Genomic DNA, 7,424 nt, shown 5'->3' with positions numbered 1-7,424 from the left:
CTTCCCTTCCCTTCCCTTCCCTTCCCTTCCCTTCCCTTCCCTTCCCTTCCCTTCCCTTCCCTCCTCCATCTAAATTTATACTCTACATCCACCCCCAAAATCTCCACCCAGCCCGCAAAATCTTCCATTCAGCCCCCAAACCCCCCGTACAGCCCCCAAAACTCTTCCCATCCACTCACATCCTCCAGTCTGCCCCCAAATCTCCTGTCAGTCTCAAAAAGTCTCCATCCAGTCCCTAAACACTGTCTACCTCCAGAATCTCCACCCAGCCCCAACATTTACATCCAGCCTCCAAAAGTCCCGTCCAACCTCAAAATCCTCATCCACTTCCCAAAATATCTATCCACCCCACCAGAAATTTCCAGACACTCAGAAATCTCCATTCACTCCAAAATTCTCTAGCCAGATTCAAAACCTCCATCCAGCCCTCAAATACTTCGTGCATCCCCAAAATAGTCATCCAGACCCCAAAGACTCCTTCCAGACACAAAATCTCCATTCACCTCCATAATCTCCATACAGACCCCCAAATCTCCACCCAGTCCCAAAAGCCTCCATCCAGCTTTTAAACTCCCCACTGAGCTCACAAATTCTCCAGCATTTCTCCTTTCATGACCAAAAGAGGGAAGTCAGCTCTCCTGCCCTTCCCCTCACTGCTGCTCCCACACACAGCCCTCCCACACACAAGCTTCCTCTTCTCCCCCACTTCCTGGCAAACCCCATAGGCCCTCTCTCCTGATCCAAACTCCTGATTCCTGGGTAGGAAAGATGGTGGTGTAGCTCTCTCTATTAAAAAAGACTATGAACGTGTGGAAATTAATGAGGGTGATGATAGGGTTGAGAGCATATGGATCAGAATAAAAGCAAAGGCCAACAAGACTGGCGTTACTGTGGGAGTCTGCTACAGGCAACCCACCCAGGATGAAGAGGTGGACGAGAGGCTTTATAAACAGTTGGGTGAGGTCTCTAAGTCACTCCCCCTTGTTCTGGTGGAGGACTTCAACTTCCCAGACATCTGCTGGAATTATAATACAGCTGACAGGGAACATTTCCGGACTAAATGCCTTCTTTGCCTCAGTCTTTAATAATAAGACTTGTTACTCCCTGGGAACACAGCCCCCTGCGCTGGTAGATAGGGATGGGGAACAGAATAAGCCCTTCATGATCCATGACGAGATAGTTTTGGACCTGCTGCGAAAGCTGGATGCTTACAAGTCCTTGGGACGGATGGACTGCACCCTGGAGTGCTGAGAGAGTTGGCGGGTGTGGCTGCCAAGACACTCTCCATCACTTTTCGGCTGTCCTGGCTAACCGCAGATGTCCCAGTGGATTGGAAACTGGCAAATGTGACACCCATCTTCAGAAAGGGCCAAAATGATGATCCTGGTAGCTACAGGCCTATCAGTCTCACCTCGGTGCCAGGGAAGGTCATGGAACGGACAATCTTGGGAACCATCATGGACCAACTAAAGGTCAACCAGGGGATCAGGCCCAGTCAGCATGGGTTTACAAACGGTAAATCCTGTCTGGCAAACCTGATTTCATTCTATAAAAAGGTGACCCGCTTAGTGGATGAGGGTCAGGCTGTCGATGTGGTCTACCTGGACTTCAGTAAGGGCTTTGACACTGTCCCCCATAACATTCTCGTGGAGAAGCTGGCTGCCCATGGTCTGGATGTGTGTATGCTCCACTGGGTAAAACAGTGACTGGATGGCCGGGCCCAAAGAGTCGTGGTCAATGGAGTAGAATCCAGCTGGCGGCCCGTCACGAGCGGTGTCCCCCAAGGCTCAGTGCTGGGGCCGCTTCTGTTCAATATCTTCATTGATGATCTTGCTGAGGGGATTGAGTGCACCCTCAGTAAGTTTGCAGAGGACACCAAGCTGGGAGGGAGTGTTGATCTGCCAGAGGGGAGAAGGACACTACAGAGGCACCTGGATAGACTGGATCGATGGGCCAAGGTTAACGGTATGAGTTTCAATAGGGCCAAGTGTCGCGTCCTGCATTTTGGTCACAACAACCCCAGGCAATCCTACAGGCTTGGGGAAGTGTGGCTGGAAAGCTGCCTGATGGTAAGGGACCTTGTTGTACTGTTGGACAGTCGGCAGAATATGAGCCAGCAGTGTGCCCAGGTGACCCAGAAGGCCAATGGCATCCTGGCTTGGATCAGGAATGGTGTAGTGAGCAGGACTAGGGAAGTCATCCTGCCCCTGTACTCGGCACTGGTGAGTACCTCGAGTGGCATTGGTGAGTACCTCACCTTGAGTAGCGTGTTCAGTTTTGGGCACCTCAGTACAAGAAGGACATGGAGGTACTGGAGCAGGTCCAGAGAAGGGCAACAAGGCTAGTGAAGGGCTTGGAAAATCAGCCCTATGAGGAGAGGCTGAGGGAGCTGGGGCTGTTTAGTCTGGGGAAGTGGAGGCTGAGGGGAAACCTTATTACTCTCTTCCAGTACCTGAAAGGTGTTTACAGTGAGAGCGGGCTAGGTCTCTTCTCACTGGTGACAGGTGACAAAATGAGGGGAAATAGCCTCAAGTTGCGCCAAGGTAAGGTTAGGTTGGACGTTAGGAAACACTTCTTAACAGAGAGGGTGGTTAAGCATTGGAATAGGCTCCCCAGGGAGGTGGTTGAGTCGCCACCCCAGGATGTGTTTAAGAGCCATTTGGATGTGGTGCTCAGACATATGATTTAGCGAAGGGTTCTTAGTGTTAGAGTACGATGGTTAGGCTGCGGTTGGACTTGATCTTTGAGGTCCTTTCCAACCTGAGTATCCCATGATAATTTGATTCCAGATGCCTGCTTCCCAGAAGAGAAGAACTGCATATCCCAGAGGACCTCACGGTCAGAGAAGGAAGATATCACATGGAAGTCACGGGATCGGGCTCTGACAGCTCTCTCTCTATCTGGTAGCCACGCAGAGGGCTGGGTGTGCTTCCAAGCCGTGCGCCTTCATTCAAGTAGGCCTTTCGGTTTCAGAAACTTTCTCTCTCTTGTTTTATTTGATTTATTACCCTCAATTTCAATTAGATTGTATTATATTGTGTTATCTTGCATTCCGATATCATGGTCAGTAAAGTAAGTTTTCCTCCTTAGATCGTTGCTGCTGCTCCTTTCTCGTTCACTCTCTGAGCCCAGCTCCCGTTCCCCTACTCCTTTCCCCTTTCCCTTCCCATTTTGTTGAGCCAGGGGGCCCACGGGACTACTGCCCCCCTGTAACGGGCATAGATTGATCTAGATTGATCTAGATAACTCCGTGTCAGGCATCCAGAATTGCAGGGCAGCCCTCCGGGAGGAGAAGTAGCGCCAGCGCAGGGAAGGAAACAGCCCTGAGAGCTGTGATGGCCCAGAGGGAAGGAACAGCTCAGCGCTGTGAGCAGCAGCTCTGAGGCTGCTGTACTGCTGAGAGCAGTTGTGTTGGAACACGCTCTGCTGACAGCTGTGGGGATCTGCACCCTTTGGGCCCCACGTTGGGCACCACAAGGACTGCGGTGCTGTCACCCGGCAGCAGCTCAGCACCACACAGCCCTGCAATCACTGACTGCCCTCAGAAAAAAAAAAGGCAAAACTCTTTGGTTGAGATAAATTTGATTTACTCAGGCAGAAAAGGAAGAGAGAAATAACAGTAATGCTAAGAATATGTACATGTAGACAAAGGAAGTGGTGCTCAACAGAGCTGCTCACCACCCTCCAACCGATGCCAAAACCTGGGAAGGATTTAAGGGTCCCAGTGGGTCATTAGGGAGTTGAGGACAATAAAGAAGGATTCCGGAGTTAGAGTAGAATATGTAAGGATTAGATGGCATTACAAAGGATATGGGGCACACTGGTGAGAATCTGGGGATGTTAGATTTGGGACATTTGGAGTTCTGATTGGCTAAGACAGAGTCACAGGGAGAGTGGTTCTGGGAGTCTGGGCTGGCTTAGCTTTGGGGCCCAAGTGTGGTTTTGCAGTGTCTGATGGTTTGAGTGCACCTGTGAGTTCTGAGTGGCGTTCAGGACTTGGGGTCTGGGGAGGCTTTGATCTCAGGGCTCCATAAGTCAGATATTGGGAGTCCCTATGCACAGTATTTGGGGGTGCCACTACGGCTTGGGGGTGTCCATGGGATCTGCGGGCTGTCCAGGTGGTTTGGGGATTCCACTGGGGCTTTGTGCTGGCTGCAGTCTGCATGGGTCTGATATGCTCAGTGCTGGGGGTGCCGGTAGGGACTGAGGGTGTGTAGGGTTGGGAAGGCGCCTGGGGGTTTAGATCTGTGGCCCCTGTGATGTATATGTTTGGATTCTCGTGGGCTGGATTTGGGGTGTATATAATGCTCTGGTAGGCTATATGAGGCTGGGAGTCCCTTCTGGTCCCCATGGAGAAGGTTGGAGGTTGCTGGTGAGTTTTGGAAAATGCATAAGGCACATGCTGGGATTTGGGTTCCCTGGACCCTGGCACTGCCCTGGAACTGCATGGCCTCTGTCTTTCTGTGGGGACACCACCAGCATCAAAACAAGGAGGGGAGCAGAGTGAAGGTCATGGAGACAGTGAACGGAGCGGGGAGTGTGAGGGGTATCGATAGTGCATGGAAGTGGAGTCAGGACATTGGGCTTGTGGATTTATCCACCTATAGGGGATGGAAGATGAGGAAGGGCACACCATAGGAGATTGAAAAAGAGGCGGGAGAGGTAGGGAGGTGGATATGGTGTCAACATGGAGGTAGAGTACACCTGCAGGGATGAAAAGGGGCTCTGTAGAGTTTCAAAGCCATTGAACCTGTTCAGCTCCAGGGCTCCTATCTCTTCGTATCCAGAGACTGCGGGCATCGAGGACAAAGAAGAGGCCGAGGCAGAAGACGAGGGTGGCAGCGCAGCCACTCACCATCGCCACCACCAGGTTCCCGTGGGAACTCCTCTCATCACCTATGGGGTGCAGGGATGTTCACGGCCCCTTCCCAGGCCATCACCTCCACAAGGATGGGATGCAGAGACACTGTCAGAAATGAGTGACACCAGGGACACCTAAATGGGGAGCTCACATGTACCTGGGTGTGCAGGTGTGAGTGCCACCTGCAGTGTCACGTTGGCCCCAGGGGGAAAGGACAGAAGGTAGGAGTTCCTGATGCGGTAGGAGTACCTATAGGTGCCACTGTCTGTGGGCAGTGAGTAGGAAGAAGACAATGAGGACGAGGATGAAGACAAGGGTGGCAGCACGGCCCCCCACCACTGCTACCACCAGGTTCCTGCCCGATTACTCTGGGCCATATGCGGGGTCCGGGTGTTTATGTGTCCCCATCCTCAGCCACCACTTCCATGGGAATGGGAGTTGGAGATACTGACACAAAGGATTGGCACCGGGGACAAATAATAGGGCTGGCACCTTCCTGGGGGTGCGGGTGTGGGCATCACCTCTAGCATCACACTGTCCCCAAGGGGTGAGGACAGAAGGCAGCAACCCCTGATGCGGTAGGAGCACCTATAGGTGCCACTGTCAGCTGGGGTCACCCCAAAGAGGGTGAAGATAGCCGTGCCCACAGCATTGGGTTTTTGGCGCTGGATTGGGGCTGGGTGCCCTTCCTTGTGCAGGAAGAAGGTGACCCCATGGTTCTTGTTCCAGCAGCGGTTGGTGACATTGGTCCCCATCTCCACGTGTTTCCTGAGGGAAATGCTGGGTGGGTGGTACCTGTGATCTGAGTGCCGAGAGGAAAGAGCAGTGGGACATGGCCGTGGGGGAACAGCACAGGGACACCCATTTTCCGCAGTGCCCTCACCTCTCACCACCAGCTCCACGGGGTCACTCTTCCCTGACATCCCTGGTGGCTCCAAAACCCGGTACTGGCACCGATACTTCTCTGCATCTTCCTTCTCTACACTAACCAAGGAAAACTCAACCGTGTCCTGTAGCATGTCCATGCCTTTCTTGGATCTCATATGTCCGTTCTGGTAGAGCTCAACTTGTGCAGCCAGCTGGGGCAGGTGTCAGCACAGGGTGACAGTGTCCCCCAGGGACACCCTCTGGCTGGGGTGCAGCGACAGGGAGGGTTGGGGCACTAGGACAGGCAGTCAGCCTTGTCCCTGCACACCCTCCTGAGCCCCTGTTCCCTCCCCCTCTCCACACTCCCCTCCCTCTGTCCCCATTCTCCCCCTGTCCCCATACTCACGTTGCTGTGCCCTGCTCGCTGCCACCAGCCACCAACCTGCGAGGGACAGTCCTGGACTCACACAGGGCCACCAACCCCCGTGGTACCACGTCCCCATTGTCACTCACCGAGGATGAGGGCCACGGCCATTGGTGCCATGAGGCAGGAGCAGCGTGGGGACAGCGAGGCTGCAGCTGACACAGGGAGAGGTGAGAAAGCTGCTTTCAGTTTCCCCCTGGGCACGGGATGCTGTGGTGTCACCTCCTCATGTGGTATTTGTGATCCTCCATTTGTGGTGACACTGTGTGGTCCTTGATGGGACGGCACACGTGGAGGCGTGCACACAGACCACATGGAGGTGCCCCACTCAGGCTGTTCCCTTCCAGGTTTCACACACTGTCCCCAAACTGCTGCCAGCGTGTGGCTTTGCATGCTGTCCCCCATGGGATGCCAAACACAGCATGGATGGCTCCAGTGTGGTCAGGCAGCCCATGTCACAGTGGTGACAGCTGCACTGGGGCACCTCTGCAGGACCAGATGGGTACAAGAGTGACATGCAGCCCTTGTTCATTGCTGATGGAAATGCACCACCTCTGGTGGGACTGTGCAGAGAAATGGCGTTTTGTGGCTGAGAAGGCTTTCTGTCAGACTGCGTCACTGTGCTCCCTGCAGCTGTGCCCATTCCCATGGAAATAAGTGGGAGGTATTTTTTTCGGAGCTTCCCCCATCCCTGATACCCACCCAGGCACTCAGTGCAGCCCAGGCATGGCCTGGAGTTGTGGGCCCATGGGGTCATGCTGTGGGGCTGCGCACCCCAAATCTGTAGGGAAATCAATGGAGAATGTTCAGGATATGCAGAGGATATGCGTCTCTTGGCTTTGGTATGAAACTGGAGGAGAATTCCCAACCTACACTCAGGACTGATGTCTGCCTTTGGGAAGAGAAGGATGGGCATCATTTGGTGCCCACATTTTTGCTGTGCTGGATGTACATGTGGTCATTTTGGGTGGGATACTTCGGGTGTGTTTGAATTTAAATTAACCTATTGGCTAAGCTGTGACTGAAATCACTCCATCTCTGGGCTTTAGATCTAACACTGTCTTTCTATCCCAACCTCTACTCAGACAATCTGCTGTTTCCTGCAGATTTGTTCCTAGAAGTCCGTTTTCTCAGCCAACATTACTTCCCCTTTTCTATTTTAAGCTTCCTCCTCCTTCCACTGCACCACACAAAACACATCGTGGGCCTCAAACCCTTCTTCCCTCTCTTCCCTCCTCTTTCCCGTGCACCAAAACTGAAATAATTTCAGAA

This window comes from Gallus gallus, chromosome 31 (assembly GCF_016699485.2).
Source record: "Gallus gallus isolate bGalGal1 chromosome 31, bGalGal1.mat.broiler.GRCg7b, whole genome shotgun sequence".
Classification (NCBI taxonomy): Eukaryota; Metazoa; Chordata; class Aves; order Galliformes; family Phasianidae; genus Gallus; species Gallus gallus.
Note: the sequence above shows the minus strand (reverse complement) of the source record.